Source organism: Coregonus clupeaformis, unplaced genomic scaffold, assembly GCF_020615455.1.
Source record: "Coregonus clupeaformis isolate EN_2021a unplaced genomic scaffold, ASM2061545v1 scaf0087, whole genome shotgun sequence".
NCBI lineage: Eukaryota > Metazoa > Chordata > Actinopteri > Salmoniformes > Salmonidae > Coregonus > Coregonus clupeaformis.
In genome coordinates this window covers 522,799-546,598 of record NW_025533542.1, presented here as the reverse complement: position 1 = coordinate 546,598, position 23,800 = coordinate 522,799, and the positions used below count along the sequence as shown (strand labels likewise).

Genomic DNA, 23,800 nt, shown 5'->3' with positions numbered 1-23,800 from the left:
GTGTATGTGACAAATACAATTTGATTTGATATTATGTATTTTGAAAAGAAGGTTGACGACATCCGATCCTCGTTTGTTAAGTCAAATGACACTGCTGGTCCTGCTCACACTGCCCTACCCTATGCTTTGACTTCTTTCTCCCCTCTCTCTCCAGATAAAATCTTGCGACTTGTGACGGCAGGCTGCCCAACAACCTGCCCGCTTGACCCTATCCCCTCCTCTCTTCTCCAGACCATCTCCGGTGACCTTCTCCCTTACCTCACCTCGCTGATCAACTCATCCTTGACCGCTGGCTATGTCCCTTCCGTCTTCAAGAGAGCGAGAGTTGCACCCCTTCTCAAAAAACCAACACTCGATCCCTCTGATGTCAACAACTACAGACCAGTATCCCTTCTTTCTTTTCTCTCCAAAACTATTGAGCGTGCCGTCTTTAGCCAACTCTCTTGCTATCTCTCTCAGAATGACCTTCTTGATCCAAACCAGTCAGGTTTCAAGACTGGTCATTCAACTGAGACTGCTCTTCTCTGTGTCACGGAGGCTCTCCGCACTGCTAAAGCTAACTCTCTCTCCTCTGCTCTTGTCCTTCTAGACCTGTCTGCTGCCTTTGATACTGTGAACCATCAGATCCTCCTCTCCACCCTCTCCGAGCTGGGCATCTCCAACGCGGCTCACTCTTGGATTGCGTCCTACCTGACCGGTCGCTCCTACCAAGTGGCGTGGCGAGAAGCTGTCTCCGCACCACGTGCTCTCACCACTGGTGTCCCCCAGGGCTCAGTTCTAGGCCCTCTCCTATTCTCCCTATACACCAAGTCACTTGGCTCTGTCATATCCTCACATGGCCTCTCCTATCATTGCTGCGCTGACGACACACAACTAATCTTCTCCTTTCCCCCTTCTGATAACCAGGTGGCGAATCGCATCTCTGCATGTCTGGCAGACATATCAGTATGGATGACGGATCACCACCTCAAGCTGAACCTTGGCAAGACGGAGCTGCTCTTCCTCCCGGGGAAGGACTGCCTGTTCCATGATCTCGCCATCACGGTTGACAACTCCGTTGTGTCCTCCTCCCAGAGTGCGAAGAGCCTTGGCGTGACCCTGGACAACACCCTGTCGTTCTCCGCTAACATCAAGGCGGTGACCCGATCCTGTAGGTTCATGCCCTACAACATTCGGCCTTACACAGGAAGCGGCACAGGTCCTAATCCAGGCACTTGTCATCTCCCGTCTGGATTACTGCAACTCGCTGTTGGCTGGGCTCCCTGCCTGTGCCATTAAACCTCTACAACTCATCCAGAATGCCACAGCCCGTCTGGTGTTCAACCTTCCCAAGTTCTCTCACGTCACCCCGCTCCTCCGCACACTGCACTGGCTTCCAGTTGAAGCTCGCATCTGCTACAAGACCATGGTGCTTGCCTACGGAGCTGTGAGGGGCACGGCACCTCCGTACCTTCAGCCTCTGATCAGTCCATACACCCAAACGAGGGCATTGCGTTCATCCACCTCTGGCCTGCTGGCTCCCTTACCTCTGCGGAAGCATAGTTCCCGCTCAGCCCAGTCAAAACTGTTCGCTGCTCTGGCACCCCAATGGTGGAACAAGCTCCCTCACGACGCCAGAACTGCGGAGTCACTCACCACCTTCCGGAGACATTTGAAACCCCACCTCTTTAAGGAATACCTGGGATAGGATAAAGTAATCCTTCTACCCCCCCTTACCCCAACCCAAACCCCAACCCAAAAACTAAAAAACTAAAAAAAACATTGTAAAGTGGTGATCCCACTGGCTATAAGGTTAATGCACCTATTTGTAAGTCGCTCTGGATAAGAGCGTCTGCTAAATGACGTAAATGTAAATGTAAAATGTATGGGTTTTCTTTTGTTACATGGAATATTGGCAAAAGCTGTATCTCTCTCAGGTCCTAGAGACTGAGAACTAAAAGAAGGAAGAAATTTGAGTTTTGTTTGTTTTGGCAATGTATTATTTTTATTAGGGTGGATGGAGTAAGTTAGTATCGCTAAGTATGGATTTATTTTTATTTTATATATTTTGTGGTTTCAAACTGTCCAGTTGGTGGCGGCAATACAACTTTTGGATGTAGTCCGCCATAAAACCCAGAGAAGAAGAAAATACATGTTGAAGTTTCCCTCCGAGGCTGGTTGATTTAATTCAGTATAATATCCTAATTTAGCACAAGTAAGTATTGGATTGAACAAGAGAGGCCAGCAAAACATGCACAATGACTACGCTGAAATGACGCTCACGAACATTTCCTGCAGCATCTCATAATTCAGACCAAACGCACTCGGAAAGTGGATACATTTTTTCCACTTGCTCTAGGAGATCTCACCATCCTCCTTGGCAGTTATTTTCTGCCAAACAGTTAGCTAGAGGAAATCAGTTTCAGGTAATGTATTGCACATTTCTAACATTTTAAAATGACGCTTGTAGCACGGTCTGTAAACCAACGCATTCCATGATGAAACGGTAGTGGTTGTCGAGGCCTGGCTTTGTTGTTATCCCAGCTAGCTAGCCGTTAGCGATTAGCCAGGTAGCCGTTAGCAAGCTAGCTACACATCTCCCGTCCAATCCATTTGTGTAGTTAGCTAGCTAGGATGCTAACTTCATTTCAGGGTAACGGTGGAAGTGTGACTTTCATTTAGTACCTAGTTAGCCAGCTGTCGTCTCATCGTGAGTAAAATGACTGTAGCGAGGAATTAGCTAGCTAGCTAACCGGCTGCTCATTGTTTAGCAACAGGGAGGTTAGTTATACCAAATATTTGGTTTAACTATCTAGTTATCTCTCTATCCAAATTAGCTGGACTAACCGTTGCTAAACTACCCGGCTACAGGTTTATGCATACAGCTAACGCCTTGATCACATCGACAGTGTCAATATATGTTGGTACACCTGAAGTACATTCATTTCCAATGGGACGCTGCGTTGCTTTGCAGAGGCAGTGCGTTCTGTTTGGTGCATATGTTGAATTTATCCACATGCGTCAAACTGTATGCGTAGACGGCTTGACAGAAATGGTAGCAGAAGGTGAATGTTGAACTTTTGTTGCACACATCTCCAGATGATGCTGCTTACCATTTTGCGCAAAACACTGTTGGTGTGATCAAGGCATAATCCCAACGCCTCCAACACCCCTACAGTGTCATTGCGCAAAATGTTGGTTTGATCAAGGCATAACCCTTTTTCCATAATGTTTTCAAGCAAATTAAGAAGGAATGTCAACATAAGCAAAATAAGGGTTTCCATCAAAATTATACAGCTGTGACGCAGGCAAGAATAACTAAGTACTTCCGGGTCACTGATCTTTTGGAATCCTTCAGAATAAGAGTCCCCTCATGTATACCAAAGATTATGGATGTACTGACAAGATACCCGCCCTAACAATTGGAGTGGTTGTCCACAAAAGCGGCACGGTGGGCTGTCTAGCTCCCGCCTATTCTTTCTTTGAATTAGTGGATACATCTCATTATTGTAATCCTTTTTTGAATATTCGATGAGGGTTGTTAACGTCAACCGCCTGTATTCAATGGAGAATATAGTGTCCTACTTATATCAGTACACTCATAACGACTTAAGGAGGATCTGGATAAATCCAGAAAATCACATTGTAGGATTTTTAATGAATTTATTTGCAAATTATGGTGGAAAATAAGTATTTGGTCACCTACAAACAAGCAAGATTTCTGGCTCTCACAGACCTGGAACTTCTTCTTTAAGAGGCTCCTCTGTCCTCCACTCGTTACCTGTATTAATGGCACCTGTTTGAACTTGTTATCAGTATAAAAGACACCTGTCCACAACCTCAAACAGTCACACTCCAAACTCCACTATGGCCAAGACCAAAGAGCTGTCAAAGGACACCAGAAACAAAATTGTAGACCTGCACCAGGCTGGGAAGACTGAATCTGCAATAGGTAAGCAGCTTGGTTTGAAGAAATCAACTGTGGGAGCAATTATTAGGAAATGGAAGACATACAAGACCACTGATAATCTCCCTCGATCTGGGGCTCCACGCAAGATCTCACCCCGTGGGGTCAAAATGATCACAAGAACGGTGAGCAAAATCCCAGAACCACACGGGGGGACCTAGTGAATGACCTGCAGAGAGCTGGGACCAAAGTAACAAAGCCTACCATCAGTAACACACTACGCCGCCAGGGAATCAAATCCTGCAGTGCCAGACGTGTCCCCCTGCTTAAGCCAGTACATGTCCAGGCCCGTCTGAAGTTTGCTAGAGTGCATTTGGATGATCCAGAAGAGGATTGGGAGAATGTCATATGGTAGATGAAACCAAAATAGAACTTTTTGGTAAAAACTCAACTCGTCGTGTTTGGAGGACAAAGAATGCTGAGTTGCATCCAAAGAACACCATACCTACTGTGAAGCATGGGGGTGGAAACATCATGCTTTGGGGCTGTTTTTCTACAAAGGGACCAGGACGACTGATCCGTGTAAAGGAAAGAATGAATGGGGCCATGTATCGTGAGATTTTGAGTGAAAACCTCCTTCCATCAGCAAGGGCATTGAAGATGAAACGTGGCTGGGTCTTTCAGCATGACAATGATCCCAAACACACCGCCCGGGCAACGAAGGAGTGGCTTCGTAAGAAGCATTTCAAGGTCCTGGAGTGGCCTAGCCAGTCTCCAGATCTCAACCCCATAGAAAATCTTTGGAGGGAGTTGAAAGTCCGTGTTGCCCAGCGACAGCCCCAAAACATCACTGCTCTAGAGGAGATATGCATGGAGGAATGGGCCAAAATACCAGCAACAGTGTGTGAAAACCTTGTGAAGACTTACAGAAAACGTTTGACCTGTGTCATTGCCAACAAAGGGTATATAACAAAGTATTGAGAAACTTTTGTTATTGACCAAATACTTATTTTTCACTATAATTTGCAAATAAATTCATAAAAAATCCTACAATGTGATTTTCTGGATTTTTTTTCCTAATTTTGTCTGTCATAGTTGACGTGTACCTATGATGAAAATTACAGGCCTCTCTCATCTTTTTAAGTGGGAGAACTAGCACAATTGTTGGCTGACTAAATACTTTTTTCCCCCACTGTACATATGGGGTAAACAAAACATAAAGTCAGAAATACAACAGAAAATATATATACAGTATGTGCGAATGTAGTAAATTATGGAGGTAAGGCAATAAATAGGCCATAGTGCAAAATAGTTACAATTTCGTATTAACACTGGAATTGATAGATGTGCAAATAGAGATACTGGGGTGCAAATTAGCAAAATAAATAACAATATGGGGATGAGGTAGTTGGGTGGGCTAATTTCAGATGGGCTGTGTACAGGTGCAGTGATCGGTAAGCTGCTCTGACAACTGACGCCTAAAGTTAGTGAGGGCGATAAGAGTCTCCAGCTTCAGAGATTTTTGCAGTTCGTTCCAGTCATTGGCAGCAGAGACCTGGAAGGAATGGTGGCCAAAGGAGGTGTTGGCTTTGGGGATGACCAGTGAGATATACCTGCTGGAGCGCAGACTACGGGTGGGTGTTGCTATGGTGACCAGTGAGCTAAGATAAGACGGGGAGTTGCCTAGCAGTGATTTATAGATGACCTGGAGCCAGTGGGTTTGGCGACGAATATGTAGTGAGGGCCAGCCAACAAGAGCGTACAGGTCACAATGGTGGGTAGTATATGGGGCTTTGTTGACAAAACGGATGGCACTGTGATAGAATACATCCAATTTGCTGAGTAGTGTTGGAAGCTATTTTGTAAATGACATCGCCGAAGTCAAGGATCGGTAGGATAGTCAGTTTTACGAGGGCATGTTTGGCAGCATGAGTGAAGGAGGCTTTGTTGCGAAATAGGAAGCCGATTCTAGATCTAACTTTTGATTGGAGATGCTTAATGTGAGTCTGGAAGGAGAGTTTACAGTCTAACCAGACACCTAGGTATTTGTAGTTGTACACATACTCTAGGTCAGACCCGTCGAGAGAAGTGATTCTAGTCGGGTGAGCGGGTGCAAGCAGCGTTCGGTTGAAGAGCATGCATTTAGTTTTACTAGTGTTTAAGAGCAGTTGGAGGCTACGGAAGGAGTGTTGTATGGCGTTGAATCTCGTTTGGAGGTTTGTTAACACAGTGTCCAATGAAGGGCCAGATGTATACAAAATGGTGTCGTCCGCATAGAGGTGGATCCGAGCGTCACCAGCAGCAAGAGCAACATCACTGATATACACAGAGAATAGAGTCGGCCCGAGAATTGAACCCTGTGGCACCCCCATAGAGACTGCCAGAGGTCCAGACAACTGGCCCTCCAATTTGACACATTGAACTCTATCTGAGAAGTAGTTGGTGAACCAGGCGAGGCAGTCATTTGAGAAACCAAGGCTATTTAGTCTGCCAATAAGAATGCGGTGGTTGACAGAGTCGAAAGCCTTGGCCAGGTCGATGAAGACGGCTGCGCAGAACTGTCTTTTATCGATCGCGGTTATAATATCGTTTAGGACCTTGAGCGTGGCTGAGGTGCACCCATGACCAGCTCGGAAACCGGATTGCATAGCGGAGAAGGTACGGTGGGATTCGAAATGGTCGGTGATCTGTTTGTTAACTTAGCTTTCAAAAACTTAAAAAAGGCAGGGCAGGATGGATATAGGTCTGTAACAGTTTGGATCTAGAGTGTCACCCCCTTTGAAGAGGGGGATGACAGCGGCAGCTTTCCAATCTCTGGGGATCTCAGACGTTACGAAAGAGAGGTTGAACAGGCTAGTAATAGTGGTTGCGACAATTTCGGCAGCTAATTTTAGAAAGAAAGTGTCCAGATTGTCTAGCCCAGCTGATTTGTAGGGGTCCATATTTTTCAGCTCTTTCAGAACATCAGCTGTCTGAATTTGTGTAAAGGAGAAGCGGGAGGGGGGCATGGGCAAGTTGCAGCGGAGGGTACAGAGCTGGTGGCCGGGGTAGTGGTAGCCAGGTGGAAAGCATGGCCAGCCGTAGCAAAAGGCTTGTTGAAATTCTCGATTAATGTAGATTTATCGGTGGTGACAGTATTTCCTAGCCTCAGTGCAGTGGGCAGTTGGGAGGAGGTGCTCTTATTCGCCATGGACTTTACAGTGTCCCAAAACTTTTTGGAGTTAGTGCTACAGGATGCACATTTCTGTTTGAAAAAGCTAGCCTTTGCTTTCCTAACTGATTGTGTATATTGGTTCCTGACTTCCCTGAAAAGTTGCATATCGAGGGGGGTTGTTCGATGCTAATGCAGTACGCCACAGGATGTTTTTGTGCTGGTCAAGGGCAGTCAAGTCTGAGGAGAACCAGGGGCTATATCTGTTCTTAGTTCTGCATTTTTTGAATGGGGCATGCTTATTTAAGATTGAGAGGAAAGCACTTTTAAAGAACAACCAGGCATCCTCTACTGACGGAATGAGGTACAGTGGGGAAAAAAGTATTTAGTCAGCCACCAATTGTGCAAGTTCTCCAGCATTGTGCAGCAGAGACCTGGAAGGAATGGTGGCCAAAGGAGGTGTTGGCTTTGGGGATGACCAGTGAGATATACCTGCTGGAGCGCAGACTACGGGTGGGTGTTGCTATGGTGACCAGTGAGACTAAGATAAGACGGGAGTTGCCTAGCAGTGATTTATAGATGACCTGGAGCCAGTGGGTTTGGCGACGAATATGTAGTGAGGGCCAGCCAACAAGAGCGTACAGGTCACAATGGTGGGTAGTATATGGGCTTGTTGACAAACGATGGGCACAGCTTGTGATAGAATACATCCAATTTGCTGAGTAGTGTTGGAAGCTATTTCGTAAAATGACATCGCGCTAAGTCAAGGATCGGTAGGATAGTCAGTTTTTACGAGGGCATGTTTGGCAGCATGAGTGAAGGAGGCTTTGTTGCGAAATAGGAAGCCGATTCTAGATCTAACTTTTGATTGGAGATGCTTAATGTGAGTCTGGAAGGAGAGTTTACAGTCTAACCAGACACCTAGGTATTTGTAGTTGTACACATACTCTAGGTCAGACCCGTCGAGAGAAGTGATTCTAGTCGGGTGAGCGGGTGCAAGCAGCGTTCGGTTGAAGAGCATGCATTTAGTTTTACTAGTGTTTAAGAGCAGTTGGAGGCTACGGAAGGAGTGTTGTATGGCGTTGAATCTCGTTTGGAGGTTTGTTAACACAGTGTCCAATGAAGGGCGAGATGTATACAAAATGGTGTCGTCCGCATAGATGTAGATCCGAGCGTCACCAGCAGCAAGAGCAACATCACTGATATACACAGAGAATAGAGTCGGCCCGAGAATTGAACCCTGTGGCACCCCCATAGAGACTGCCAGAGGTCCAGACAACTGGCCCTCCAATTTGACACATTGAACTCTATCTGAGAAGTAGTTGGTGAACCAGGCGAGGCAGTCATTTGAGAAACCAAGGCTATTTAGTCTGCCAATAAGAATGCGGTGGTTGACAGAGTCGAAAGCCTTGGCCAGGTCGATGAAGACGGCTGCGCAGAACTGTCTTTTATCGATCGCGGTTATAATATCGTTTAGGACCTTGAGCGTGGCTGAGGTGCACCCATGACCAGCTCGGAAACCGGATTGCATAGCGGAGAAGGTACGGTGGGATTCGAAATGGTCGGTGATCTGTTTGTTAACTTAGCTTTCAAAAACTTAAAAAAGGCAGGGCAGGATGGATATAGGTCTGTAACAGTTTGGATCTAGAGTGTCACCCCCTTTGAAGAGGGGGATGACAGCGGCAGCTTTCCAATCTCTGGGGATCTCAGACGTTACGAAAGAGAGGTTGAACAGGCTAGTAATAGTGGTTGCGACAATTTCGGCAGCTAATTTTAGAAAGAAAGTGTCCAGATTGTCTAGCCCAGCTGATTTGTAGGGGTCCATATTTTTCAGCTCTTTCAGAACATCAGCTGTCTGAATTTGTGTAAAGGAGAAGCGGGAGGGGGGGGGGGCATGGGCAAGTTGCAGCGGAGGGTACAGAGCTGGTGGCCGGGGTAGTGGTAGCCAGGTGGAAAGCATGGCCAGCCGTAGCAAAAGGCTTGTTGAAATTCTCGATTAATGTAGATTTATCGGTGGTGACAGTATTTCCTAGCCTCAGTGCAGTGGGCAGTTGGGAGGAGGTGCTCTTATTCGCCATGGACTTTACAGTGTCCCAAAACTTTTTGGAGTTAGTGCTACAGGATGCACATTTCTGTTTGAAAAAGCTAGCCTTTGCTTTCCTAACTGATTGTGTATATTGGTTCCTGACTTCCCTGAAAAGTTGCATATCGGGGGGGGGGGGGGGGGGTGTTCGATGCTAATGCAGTACGCCACAGGATGTTTTTGTGCTGGTCAAGGGCAGTCAAGTCTGAGGAGAACCAGGGGCTATATCTGTTCTTAGTTCTGCATTTTTTGAATGGGGCATGCTTATTTAAGATTGAGAGGAAAGCACTTTTAAAGAACAACCAGGCATCCTCTACTGACGGAATGAGGTACAGTGGGGAAAAAAAGTATTTAGTCAGCCACCAATTGTGCAAGTTCTCCCACTTAAAAAGATGAGAGAGGCCTGTAATTTTCATCATAGGTACACGTCAACAATGACTGACAAATTGAGAAAAAAAATCCAGAAAAGTACATTGTAGGATTTTTAATGAATTTATTTGCAAATGATGGTGGAAAATAAGTATTTGGTCACCTACAAACAAGCAAGATTTCTGGCTCTCACAGACCTGTAACTTCTTCTTTAAGAGGCTCCTCTGTCCTCCACTCGTTACCTGTATTAATGGCACCTGTTTGAACTTGTTATCAGTATAAAAGACACCTGTCCACAACCTCAAACAGTCACACTCCAAACTCCACTATGGCCAAGACCAAAGAGCTGTCAAAGGACACCAGAAACAAAATGGTAGACCTGCACCAGGCTGGGAAGATTGAATCTGCAATAGGTAAGCAGCTTGGTTTGAAGAAATGAACTGTGGGAGCAATTATTAGGAAATGGAAGACATACAAGACCACTGATAATCTCCCTCGATCTGGGGCTCCATGCAAGATCTCACCCCGTGGGGTCAAAATGATCACAAGAACGGTGAGCAAAAATCCCAGAACCACACGGGGGGACCTAGTGAATGACCTGCAGAGAGCTGGGACCAAAGTAACAAAGCCTACCATCAGTAACACACTACGCCGCCAGGGACTTAAATCCTGCAGTGCCAGACGTGTCCCCCTGCTTAAGCCAGTACATGTCCAAGCCCGTCTGGAGTTTGCTTTTGGATGATCCAGAAGAGGATTGGGAGAATGTCATATGGTCAGATGAAACCAAAATATTACTTTTTGGTAAAAACTCAACTCGTCGTGTTTGGAGGACAAAGAATGCTGAGTTGCATCCAAAGAACACCATACCTACTGTGAAGCATGGGGGTGGAAACATCATGCTTTGGGGCTGTTTTTCTGCAAAGGGACCAGGACGACTGATCCGTGTAAAGGAAAGAATGAATGGGGCCATGTATCGTGAGATTTTGAGTGAAAACCTCCTTCCATCAGCAAGGGCATTGAAGATGAAACGTGGCTGGGTCTTTCAGCATGACAATGATCCCAAACACACCGCCCGGGCAACGAAGGAGTGGCTTCGTAAGAAGCATTTCAAGGTCCTGGAGTGGCCTAGCCAGTCTCCAGATCTCAACCCCATAGAAAATCTTTGGAGGGAGTTGAAAGTCCGTGTTGCCCAGCGACAGCCCCAAAACATCACTGCTCTAGAGGAGATCTACGTGGAGGAATGGGCCAAAATACCAGCAACAGTGTGTGAAAACCTTGTGAAGGCTTACAGAAAACGTTTGACCTGTGTCATTGCCAACAAAGGGTATATAACAAAGAATTGAGAAACTTTTGTTATTGACCAAATACTTATTTTCCACCATAATTTGCAAATAAATTCATAAAAAATCCTACAATGTGATTTTCTGGATTTTCTTTTCTCATTTTGTCTGTCATAGTTGACGTATACCTATGATGAAAATTACAGGCCTCTCTCATCTTTTTAAGTGGGAGAACTTGCACAATTGGTGGCTGACTAAATACTTTTTTTCCCCACTGTAAATATCCATCCAGGATACCCAGGCCAGGTCAATTAGAAAGGCCTGCTCGCTAAAGTGTTTTAGGGAGCGTTTGACAGTGATGAGGGGTGGTCGTTTGACCGCGGACTCATTACGGACGCAGGCAATAAGGCAGTGATCGCTGAGATCCTGGTTGAAGACAGCAGAGGTGTATTTAGAGGGTAAATTAGTCAGGATGATATCTATGAGGGTGCCCATGTTTACAGATTTTGGGTTGTACCTGGTAGGTTCGTTGATAATTTGTGTGAGATTGAGGGTATCTAGTTTAGATTGTAGGTTGGCCGGGGTGTTAAGCATATACCAGTTTAGGTCACCAAGCAGTACGAGCTCTGAGGATAGATGGGGGGCAATCAGTTCACATATGGTGTCCAGGGCACAGCTCGGGGCTGAGGGGGGTCTGTAGCAAGCGGCAACAGTGCGAGACTTATCTCTGGAAAGGTGGATTTTTAGAAGGAGAAGCTCAAACTGTTTGGGCACAGACATGGATAGTTTGATAGAGCTCTGCAGGCTATCTCTACAGTAGATTGCAACCCCAACCCCTTTGGCAGTTCTATCGAGACGGAAAATGTTGTATTTGGGGATGGACATTTCTGATTTTTTTGTGGCCTTCCTAAGCCAGGATTCAGACACTGCTAGAACATCAGGGTTGGCGGAGTGTGCTAACGCAGTGAATAACTCAAACTTAGGGAGGAGGCTTCGGATGTTAACGTGCAAAAAAACAAGGCTTTTACGGTTACAGAAGTCAACAAATGATAACGCCTGGGGAGTAGGAGTGATACTGGTGGCTACAGGGCCTGGGTTAACCTCTACATCACCAGAGGAACAGAGGAGGACTAGAATAAGGATACGGCTAAAGGCTTTAAGTACTGGTCTTCTAGTGCGTTGGGTACAGAGAAAAAAAGGGGCAGATTTCCGGGTATGGAAGAATAGATTCAGGGCATTATGTACAGACAAGGATATGGAAGGATATGAGTACAGTGGAGGTAAACCTAAGCGTTGGGTAACGATGAATGAGATAGCATCACTGGAGGCACTGATTGAGTCGGTCTCCGCATGTATGGGGGGTGGGACAAAGGAGCTGTCTAAGGCAGGTTGAGCTGGGCTGGGGGCTCTACAGTGAAATAGTACAATAAGAAATAACCGAAACAGCAATAAGCAAGGCATATTGACATGGGAGAGAGGCATAAAGCAATCACAGGTGTTATTCGAGTGAGCTAAGACAACAGCTGGTAATGGCGACAAAGTTTGGGCTGAGGCTAAACATAAACAGGATGTGGTACCGTATAAAGGAACAGTCCAGCAGGCATCAGCTGTATAGCTGAGTTATCATAAGGTCCGGTGAACAGCAATAAGAGAGTTCGGAGGTAGTTCGGGGGCTGCTACAGCACTGGCGAGCAAGAGGCCCGGCTTGCTTGTGCTAGCGGGCCGGGGCTAGCAGATGGATCTTCGTGGTCAACGTCGTAACGGGAAGCCTGTTGAAACCACATCAGACGATTTAATCGGCAAACCAGTCGTGTTGGATCGGCGGGGCTCCGTGTCAACACTAGGAGGTCCCGTCCGGTTGACAGAGAGGTAGATAGCCGGGAGATGGGCCTGGCTTGAGGCTAGCTCAATGATAACTGGTGCTTGCTAATGGACAATGGTAATTAGCCAACTACAACAGCCATTTGGTTGCAGCTAGCTGGTTGCGATGATCCGGCGCTAGGGTCCAGTGATTCCGGCAGAAAATCCGATATGCTCTGGGTCGATAGCACGCTGTGCAGACTGGCCGACAAATTGTCCAAGCTAGAGCTGGCTGGTGGGTAGTGCAGGCCCCGGACAATGGTGAAGACGCTAACGGTGGCTAAATGCAAGTAGCCATTCGGTTGCAGCTAGACTAGTATCAGCTAAAGGTTCTTGATAAAAGTTATAAAGAAATAATATAATCCTTTCCACGTTGGGTGAGGTGGGTTGCAGGAAAGTATATTTAGTTAAAGAATGAAAAGTCAAATTGAGAAATATATACAAAATAGACAAAAAACAAAAAAAACTGGCTATTTACACAAGGACACCTCTACGCCATCTTGGAGTGTATACTTTGTAAATTAATAATTAGTGCGAATGTGCAGAATTATCTATATATTTTATACTTGTTATACAAATAATAAATGTATTTCTATAAGATATGTGATTTTATTTGTTAATATTTGCAAGCCTAAATGGTCAACAATGTTTTTTGTGTGTGTACTCCTATCATTTGTTGCACCGTACACAATTATCTGTACGTTGTGCTGCAGTAAAATGGCTGTCCATTCTACTCAGGAGCATTTCTAGTTTCCAAATCCACTGAGTTTACACCCAGAGGAGCGTCGCTGCTCATTCCGCGGCCCTTAAAGAGTGGCCAATCAGCTTAAATCAACTTTTTTTTATTTTATTTTTATAATCCGTTCACCTGCTCTGCGCTCTCACAAAGACACAGCGGTTGGAACAAAAAATCTCAAATTTGGACTCATCAGACCAAAGGACAGATTTCCACCGGTCTAATGTCCATTGCTCGCGTTTGTTGGTCCAAGCAAGTCTCTTCTTATTATTGGTGTCCTTTAGTAGTTTTTTTTTGCAGCAATTCAGCCATGAATGCCTGATTCACCTCTCAACAGTTGATGTTGAGATGTGTCTGTTACTTGAACTCTGTGAAGCATTTATTTGGGCTGCAATCTGAGGTGCAGTTAATTGCCGATTTCTGAGGCTGGTAACTCTAACTTATCCTCTGCAGCAGAGGTAACTCTGGGTCTTCCATTCCTGTGGCGGTTCTCATGAGAGCCAGTTTCATCATAGCACTTGATTGTTTTTGTGACTGCACTTGAAGAAACGTTCAAGGTTCTTGACATTTTCCGGATTGACTGACCTTCGTGTCTATCGTTTCTCTTTGGTTATTTGAGCTGTTCTTGCCATAATATGGACTTGGTCTTTTACCAAATAGGGCTATCTTCTGTATACCCCCCTACCTTGTCACAATACAACTGATTGGCTCAAACGCATTAAGAAGGAAGAAAATCCACAAATTAACAATTTTTAGGGCCTTCCTCTAACACGGCCTGGTATAGAGGTCCTGGATGGCAGGGAGCTGGGCCGTACGTACTACCCTCTGTAGTGCCTTGCGGTCGGATGCCAAGCAGTTGCCATACCAAGTGGTGATGCAGCCAGTCAAGATACTCTCAATGGTGCAGCTGTAGAACGTTTTGAGGATCTGAGTTCCCATGCCAAATCTTTTCAGCCTGTTGAGGAGGAAGAGGCGTTGTCATTCCCTCGTCACAACTGCATTGGTGTGTTTGGACCATGATAGTTCCTTAGTGATGTGGACACCGAGGTGAATGGGATGTGCTCGGCCCTCCGTTTCCTGTAGTCCACTGTCAACACTGAACCATGCATGAAAGCACCAACTTTTCTGGAAGACTGTGTGATCACGTTCTCCTTAGCCGATGTGAGTAAGACCTTTTAAATAGGTTAACATTCACAAGGCCGCAGGGCCAGACTGATTACCAGGACGCATACGCAGAGCATGCGCTGACCAGCTGGCACTGACATTTTCAACAGCTCCCTGACCCAGTCTGTAATACCTATATGTTTCATGCAGACCACCATAGTCCTTCTGCACAAGAACGCCAAGGTAACCTGTCTAAATGACTATCACCACGTAGGACTGACATTTTTAGGCTGGTCATGGCTCACTCCAATTCACATACCGCCCCAACAGTTCCACAAATGACCCAATCTCTATTGCGCTCCACACTGCCCTTTCCCACTTGGACAAAATGAACACGTGAAAATGTTGTTCGTTGACTGCATCTCAGCATTCAACACCACAGTGCCCTCCAAGCTCATCACCAAGCTAAGGGCCCTGGGATTAAACACCTCCCTCTGCATCTGGATCCTGGACTTCCTGACGGGCCGCCCCCAGGTGGTGAGGGTAGGCAACAACACATCCGCCACGCTGACCCTCAACACGGGGTCCTCTCAGGGGTGCGTGCTTAGTCCCCTCCTGTACTCCCACGACTGTGTGGCCGCGCACAACTCCAACACCATCATTAAATTTGCGACTCAATTCCAGTTTTATTTGTGACTCAATTCCAGTTTATCTACAATCAGATTATCTACAAGTTTATGTTGAATGACTGTTTTAATATTTCACTAACTTGTGTTTTGGTATTGGTTATTGAGGGTTACCGAGTGTGAGAAATACTTTGTTACTCCTTGCTGAATACTGAATGTGGTTTTGGGAAAACTTCTGTTTGTTATTGAGCGTTTAATGCTGATGGTTGGAGAAACCAGTCCACTGCTCTTTATTATTTTAATTGAGTGTTACCAGTGTGAAGCTATATCACAGTGAGTGATTGTATACATTGACTATTAAAAGACACCATACTGTTGCTCTTGTTTTGGTGTGTTGACGATCAAGACTCTCAACACTATACCCCTGCTCCTAGTGGATGAACATTGTTCAACATTCTATAATTCTTAAACTTCATACGAATGAATGGAATTAAACCAAACAATTGTAAACTACTTCCACTGAAAATGATATAAAAACACATTCACTTGAAGAACAGTGCAGATACAAAGTTTGGTAACAGAATGATGGTTGGTGCCGTTTGTGCCGTCATTGTTACCAAACTTTGTAGAATTGTCAGTGTAAATTGTTAAAAGTAGTCCTTGTGCATAGAGTTGCATGGTTTGTTTAACTTTGCATTCATTGGGTTTTAGTAAAGTGACAACTCTGTGTGTCAGCATCACTCTGTTACCTTGAAATTGCCCCTAATTCTAACACAAGAAAATGCTTGTGTTGCCTAATAGCCTGTAGGCAAATGTTGGAATAGGCTACTGAGGATGAGGTCGTAATTTCAATCACTGAGTGAATCATATATTAGTAATATGAATATGAACTGAATATGCTTTTTTACTCATAGCCTTTTCGACTCTGAGTCTCAGCATCACTCTGTTACCTTGGATACCTTTTTGTTGTCTTTTCTGGATTTATACCACGATCTAGGTTTGTGAAAATCACCCAGAACTCTTTGGGTCTCCTCTTTTAGATCCACCTCTAGCCTACCATGTCTGAACCAGGTTCTGGCTGTGGAGTTCCAGCCCAGAGGAGCTCACAGCGGGGTCCAGAGATGCTGTCAGTGAAGCTGGGGGACTGCAGTCAAACACTGGAACTCAATGTGATTGTCAAAGAGGAGGAGGAGGAGAGAGAAATCGATGAGGGGGAGGAGGAAGAGAGAGAGGAGGACAGGGACTCAGTTGACTCAGGTAAATTCAGGCTAACATCCTCTTTGGTTCAGAGAGGTACACTACAAAGCAGTATCAATGAGCTAGCCAGCTAACTTTGATAAACAACCCAAATAACTAGATTTTCTGGTTCATTTAAGAAATAGTTAACTTAGATATGTTTTTGGTTGTTGAGTCAATTAGACATATGCCAATTTCAAGCTTACCTTTCTAAACAAGACAAAGTAATTTCTGAATATTTAGGGTAGTTAGCTGGCTAACTCATTGATTCTGCTTTGTAGTTTACCCCTCAGGCTTCTGTATGGGTAAGAGGGAAGGAGAGTGACAAGACAAAAATGGCTACCGACCATTGCGCAATGCATTGTAATTTGACAATGGCATTATCTATGTGTGATGCAATGCAACAAGCCCCTTGCAAAGTCTTTCTTTAAATACTCTGTTAATCCAAATTAATGTTGAATCCTGCATTGTTAAGCTAAAAGCTTTTGTTTCTCTCAGTCTGTTTCTTACTCTGTATCTGTTGATATTATTACAGGAGAGAGCCCCAACCCAGACTCAGACAACGAGCCCAGTTCCACAGCATCAAGACTATCTGGCCGTGGGAGTTACCCCTGTCCCCTCAATGTGAGAAGAATTTCAGTTCCTCAACTAATCTAAAGAATCATCAAAGAGTACACACTAGAGAGAAACCTTTCCACAGCTCAGCATTTGGGAAGAGTTTCAGTGAGAAAGTAAACCTTAAGAAACATCAGCGAATACATACAGGGGAGAAGCCTTACCACTGCTCTCTGTGCGGAAAGATTTTCAGTCGAGCAGGAGACCTGAAAAATCATCAGAGATCCCACAGTGGAAAGAAGCCTGCCTGTACTTTCAATGTGATTGTCAAAGAGGAGGAGGATGGGAAGGAAATTGATGAGGAAAAGAGAGAAGTTAAGGAAGAGGAGGAAACTAGTGGTGTAGTTGACCCAGATACATCAAGACTACCTGGTCGTGGTCGTTACCCCTGTCCTAAATGTGGAAAGAGTTTCAGTTCCTCAAATAATCTAAAGATTCATCAAAAAGTACACACTGGAGAGAGAACATTCCACTGTACCACATGTGGGAAGGGTTTCAGTGAAAAATTCAACCTCACGAGTCATGAGAAGGTACATAGTGGAGAGAAGCCTTACCACTGCACCCAATGTGGGAAGAGCTTCAATCGTTCTGGAAGTCTTAAGGAACATCAAAGAGTACATACAGGGGAGAAGCCTTTTCACTGCTCTCTTTGTGGGAAGAGTTTCAGTCAACCAGGAAACCTTAAGAAACATCAGAGAATACATACAGGGGAGAAGCCTTACCACTGCTCTCTGTGCGGAATTAATTTTTGTTTTGCAGGAAATCTAAAGAATCATCAGAGAGCACACAGTGGAGAGAAGCCTTACCACTGCCCTCAATGTGGGAAGAATTTTACTTCCTCAGGTAATCTAAAGAATCATCAAAGAGTACACACAGGAGAGAAACCTTTCCACTGCTCCCAATGTGGGAGGGGTTTCAGTGAGCAAGCAAACCTTAAGAGACATGAGAGATTACACAGTGGAGAGAAGCCTTACCACTACACCACACGTGGGAAGAGCTTCAATCATTTCAGGAAGCCTTAAAGATCAGAGAATGAATACAGGGGAGAAGCCTTACCACTGCTCTCAGTGTGGGGAGGGATTCACTCAGCTAAGAAATCTTAACAGTCATCAGAGAATACACATTGGAGGGAAACCTACCTGTAATCTCAATGTGATTGTCAAAGAGGAGGAGGGTGACGGTACTCTCAATGTGATTGTCAAAGAGGAAGATGGTGACTGTACTCTCAATGTGATTGTCAAAGAGGAGGATGGTGAGAGGGAAGTCAAAGAGGAGGTAAAGAGAGAAGCTGAGGAAGAGGAGGACAATAGTGGTGCAGTTGACCCAGATACATCAAGACTACCTGGCCGTGGTCGTGAGAAGGTAAACCTTAAGAGACATGACAAAGTACATAGTGGAAAGAAGCCTTACGATTGCACCCAATGTGAGAAGAGCTTCAATTATTCAGGAAGCCTTAAGGAACATCAGAGAATACATACAGGGGAGAAGCCTTACCACTGCTCTCTTTGTGGGAAGAGTTTCAGTCAGCCAGGAAACCTTAAGAAACACCAGAGAATACATACAGGGGAGAAGCCTTACCACTGCTCTCTTTGTGGGAAGAGTTTCAGTCAACCAGGAAACCTTAAGAAACATCAGAGAATACATACAGGGGAGAAGCTTTACCACTGCTCTCAGTGTGGGGGTGGATTCACTCAGCTAAGAAGTCTTAAAAGTCATGAGAGAATACACATTGGAGAGAAGTCTGCCTGTGCTTTCAATGTGATTGTCAAGGAAGAGGAGGAGGAGGAGAAGGAGGAGGGAAAAGAGGAAGATGTTGAGGGAGAGGAGAGTGACGTGAAGTGAGGATACATAGCTAACTCTGGAAATTCACACCTATCCTTGCAATGGCGTATTCTGTGACAGCATGGTCATGGGCAGCACCGTTGAGGGCTAGCTTCATCTTCTTTTACTTCTATGAGTGTATTGGAACTTCACAAATGAACTCAACTTGAATACCACCACCTAATGTGCTGTAGTGTGTATATTCAAATCAAATCAAATTTTATTGGTCACATGCGCCGAATACAACAGGTGCAGACATTACAGTGAAATGCTTACTTACAGCCCTTAACCAACAGTGCATTTATTTTTAACAAAAAAAGTACAAATAAAACAACAACAAAAAAAGTGTTGAGTAAAAATTCTGAACAGGTACAATGCCAAGGCTGGTGATTTACTGCTACCTGCAGTTATGGAATGTTAGCGCAGGGTGTAATTCATTGGTTGACCCCCTCCTGTTGACCTGGATGGAATTATGCGATCCTTCCTTAACACATAGTAAGTCCCACCCAGTTGACCACTTCAAAATGGTGAAAACCCTCAATGGTGCTGCCCATGCTAAAACAAGCTTTGTCCAGGTGCGCCCTCTATCCATCTCTATAGCTAACGCACACAGGAGGCTCCCAGTGTGGGAGGAGCTTCAGTCAGGTAGGAGAGCGTCATCAGAAAAGCCTCACAATTTCTCCCATGGGAAATATCTTGTTCAATAAAGCATGGGATATACCGTATATCTGTATCTGGGCTGTGTTCTGGTTGCATACGTGCTACATCTTCGACTGCACTCCAACTACTCCAGGTGGCTCACAGATTCAGGCCAGTTATTCAATCAGATTGCGGATGGTCATACAGCATGCAATGACACTCTAGACGATTCTGTGCTTCCAACTTTGTGGCAACAGTTTGGAGAAGGCCCTTTCCTGTTTCAGCTTGACAATGCCCCTGTGCACAAAGCGAGGTCCATACTGAAACGGTTTGTCGAGATCGGTGTGGAAGAACTTGACTGGCCTGCACAGAGCCCTGACCTCAACCCAATCGATCACCTTTGGGATGAATTGGAACGCCGACTGCGAGCCAGGCCTAGTCGCCCAACATCAGTGCCCGACCTCACTAATGCTCTTGTGGCTGAATGGAAGCAAGTCCCCACAGCAATGTTCCAACCTCTAGTGGAAAGCCTTCCTAGAGGAGTGGAGACTGTTATAGCAGCAAAGGGGGGACCAACTCCATATTAATGCCCATGATTTTGACGAGCATGTGTCCACATACTTTTGGCCATGTATTGTATCTTCCTCTATATTTTTTACTGCAAAATATAGAAACGCGCCATTTTCACATATGTTGATGTTGGGGTGGTGCTGGAGATGATGAATATGTAGTAGAATTTGTTAGAAATCTCCCTTTAAAGTAACATATAATACATTACTAAACTTTTAATGTAAAACAGTTCACAGTAGCATATTCTATATAGGCCTTGAGCTGAATACTTGGGCTGAGTGTCCCAAATGGCACCCTATTCCCTCTGTAGTGCACTACTTTAGACCTTGAGCCCTATGGAGTATTCTATTGAATACAAAGTAAGCCCATAGAATCAGTATGAAAGAATTCAGTTATAAATATTTATAAAGTCAACACAGTACAGTTATAAAGTCCATAGAATCAGTATGACAGAATTCAGCCGTGAATATTTTTTATACATGATTCAACTCAGTAGAAGGGCTGGTTTATATTGACATCAAGTGTATTGTTATGTTATGATCTGGATGGAACCTCTGTTTAAAACACAGGTTGGAACCGAAATTATCTTCCAATCGTTTCATTCTGAACAGAACCATTATTGTTTTTTGTTCCATTCCAGCTAAATAAAGTTCTGAACCGGTTCGAACCATGAATCACTGGGCATCTTGTTGTTTTGACATGCATTATCTGAATTAGGCCCACGGAATTATACCTACGGAGGAGCGGCTTATGAAGAAACTTTGAATGTCTTTGAACTTCAGAGAGTTGGCTTAATTTAAATAAAAGCACGTCTTACCTTTTGGTAGTTAATAAATCCAATGTGAAATGTGATAACTATAGCATCCTTAACTAGCATTGAAGAAGTGAATCCATGTTCTCTAATGAATCCCGGCTGTAACGTCAGTAGCTACAGTAGACTATGCGTGGGACTGGAAAAAATGCCCGGAACGTCAAATAACATTATTAATCAGTTCCTATGCTTTTAAAAATAACGGTTCTGTTCCGGAACAGTATAGATCCCAATCGTTGTCAGTTCTGGTTCTGTTCCTCAAAATTCCGGTTTTCGGTGCTGTTCCCTGAACCGGTTCCAACCCCTGGTTTAACATATTGTAAAGAATCCATTAATTGAATAATAAATGCAAACAAACTGTAATCTTCTTCTTCATTGAAGGTGGATGATGTTGGTAGATTGTCTTTATCCATGAAAAGTCAGTATTGTATCATAGTGATAATAAATCATCAGAATAAGAGAAGCTATACACTGCATTGTTGGAATAATATAACATCACCCTGCAGATAGCTGAAGATAGAAATGGGCTTTCTTGTTTTAGTTGATAAAAGCTATTTGCATTTATTTTATGGAGTGGCTGCTGTTCTGGATTTTCTGGGACCCGAGTGGTGCTTGTTTAATACAGTTAGATCAAAGCTGAATCAATGTTGGATCATAGGCTGAGTTTACACAGGCAGCCAAGATCTGATGTGAAAAGATCTAATGTGATTGGTCAAAAGACCAATGAATGGGGAAAAAAGCTCAGAATTGGGCTGCCAGTGTAAACGCAGCCATAATGACAGTATTCTACATTTGTGCTCAACCTCCTTTCACATTTCTCAACATGAATCGTAAAAGATCATTCTTCAAGTCTTAGATCTTCTTACATTTGAGTCATTTAGCAGACGCTCTTATCCAGAGTGACTTACAGTTAGTGAGTGCATACATTTTTCATACTGGCCCCCCCCAGTGGGAAACGAACCCACAACCCTGGCGTTGCAAGCGCCCTGCTCTACCAACTGAGCTACACGGGGCCCCTTGAGTTATGTACAGTGTTATTTTAAAGTAGCCGACAGTGTTCTGAATGATGTACAGTGAATCAACTTCAGAGCAGATGGAGGTAACAAACGAACCCATCTTTTGTTTCAATAAAAGCACATAACCTATTGCCTGTAGTGGCTCGTTGTTGAGTTACCTATTGCCTATAGTGGCTCGTTGTTGAGTTACCTATTGCCTATAGTGGCTCGTTGTTGAGTTACCTATTGCCTATAGTGGCTCGTTGTTGAGTTACCTATTGCCTATAGTGGCTCGTTGTTGAGTTACCTATTGCCTATAGTGGCTCGTTGTTGAGTTACCTATTGCCTATAGTGGCTCGTTGTTGAGTTACCTATTGCCTATAGTGGCTCGTTGTTGAGTTACCTATTGCCTATAGTGGCTCGTTGTTGAGTTACCTATTGCCTATAGTGGCTCGTTGTTGAGTTACCTATTGCCTATAGTGGCTCGTTGTTGAGTTGCCTATAGTGGCTCGTTGTTGAGTTACCTATTGCCTATAGTGGCTCGTTGTTGAGTTACCTATTGCCTATAGTGGCTCGTTGTTGAGTTACCTATTGCCTATAGTGGCTCGTTGTTGAGTTACCTATTGCCTATAGTGGCTCGTTGTTGAGTTACCTATTGCCTATAGTGGCTCGTTGTTGAGTTACCTATTGCCTATAGTGGCTCGTTGTTGAGTTACCTATTGCCTATAGTGGCTCGTTGTTGAGTTACCTATTGCCTATAGTGGCTCGTTGTTGAGTTACCTATTGCCTATAGTGGCTCGTTGTTGAGTTACCTATTGCCTATAGTGGCTCGTTGTTGAGTTTTGACGTCATGAGAGAAAAATGGGACCATTGGCAAAATCATCCTAAAATCTTCTAATAAAAGAGGGGGTGTTTTGTCTACAGTAACGTTATAGCCTACTATGCTATGATATTGGGTTCTGTTATGTAGAATAGTATCATTGTGTGATCCTGCTGACATTGATTCAGAACCATTCTCCATTCAGAATGAGTAGAGCAGAGAGACACAGAACGTGATCCGGATCCTTAGCTTTGAGAAAGAGGTTTCAGAATGAGTAGAGCAGAGACACAGAATGTGATCCGGATCCTTAGCTTTGAGAAAGAGGTTTCAGAATGAGTAGAGCAGAGACACAGAACGTGATCCGGATCCTTAGCTTTGAGAAATAGGTTTCCTGGAGGGGCGGTAACTGCATACTGGAAGTGTGAGGGGGTTCGATTAATCCTGCCCTGGCGCCCGTGTAGGCGTGTTTGCGTCGGCTGAAAATTGATTGCATTCAATTTGGAACCGGGCTACCTCTTGGGCTTGAGCCAGGTGCCAAGTTCAAAGCCTGCAGCAAAGTCGGCTCAAAACAAAAGTGATGTAATTAAGCACGTGTAGTAATTACTAGGATTCTGTGTTTTCCCAATGCAAAAGGGATTGCTTTTGATAAAAACACAATCTGCCTTCCCGATGAAAACATGTTAGAAAATTCTAACATTTATTTTATGGAAAAGAGATGATGTATGTTTCTGGACGATACCATGCTGCCTTGTTGACAACATGACAGAGAGAGTGGCGCAGATTACTGTTCGACAGGCCTATGACCGGAGCCCCGTGGCTCAGCATAACCAAATCGGCCCAGTGTCTATAAGCAGGCGTTGCTAAAGAAGTGGGAGGATCAACAGAAGTGGGAGTTTGGAAAGCCAATGAGCTAATTGGGCAGATTTGTTGCCACTCGACCGTTTTGCATGTCTGATGGGGCTGCACAGCAAGTCGATTGTTGACAACTGTAGCATTTTAGCTTAGCCTAACCCTAACCCTTTTCCTAGCCTAAGTCTCTCTCATAACTACCCACGTTAATTATCCCAACCTGCTGCATTAGTTCTCCTAACCTGCTGCATTAGTTATCCTAACCTGCTGCATTAGTTCTCCTAACCTGCTGCATTAGTTATCCTAACCTGCTGCATTAGTTCTCCTAACCTGCTGCATTAGTTCTCCT

The 23,800-nt window shown here is 44.6% G+C and overlaps 1 pseudogene; it reads left to right on the top strand.

The window, feature by feature from the left end:
• The first annotated feature begins 16,632 nt into the window (after positions 1 to 16,632).
• On the top strand, positions 16,633 to 19,041 carry LOC123483359 (annotated as a pseudogene).
• The last annotated feature ends 4,759 nt before the right edge of the window (positions 19,042 to 23,800 follow it).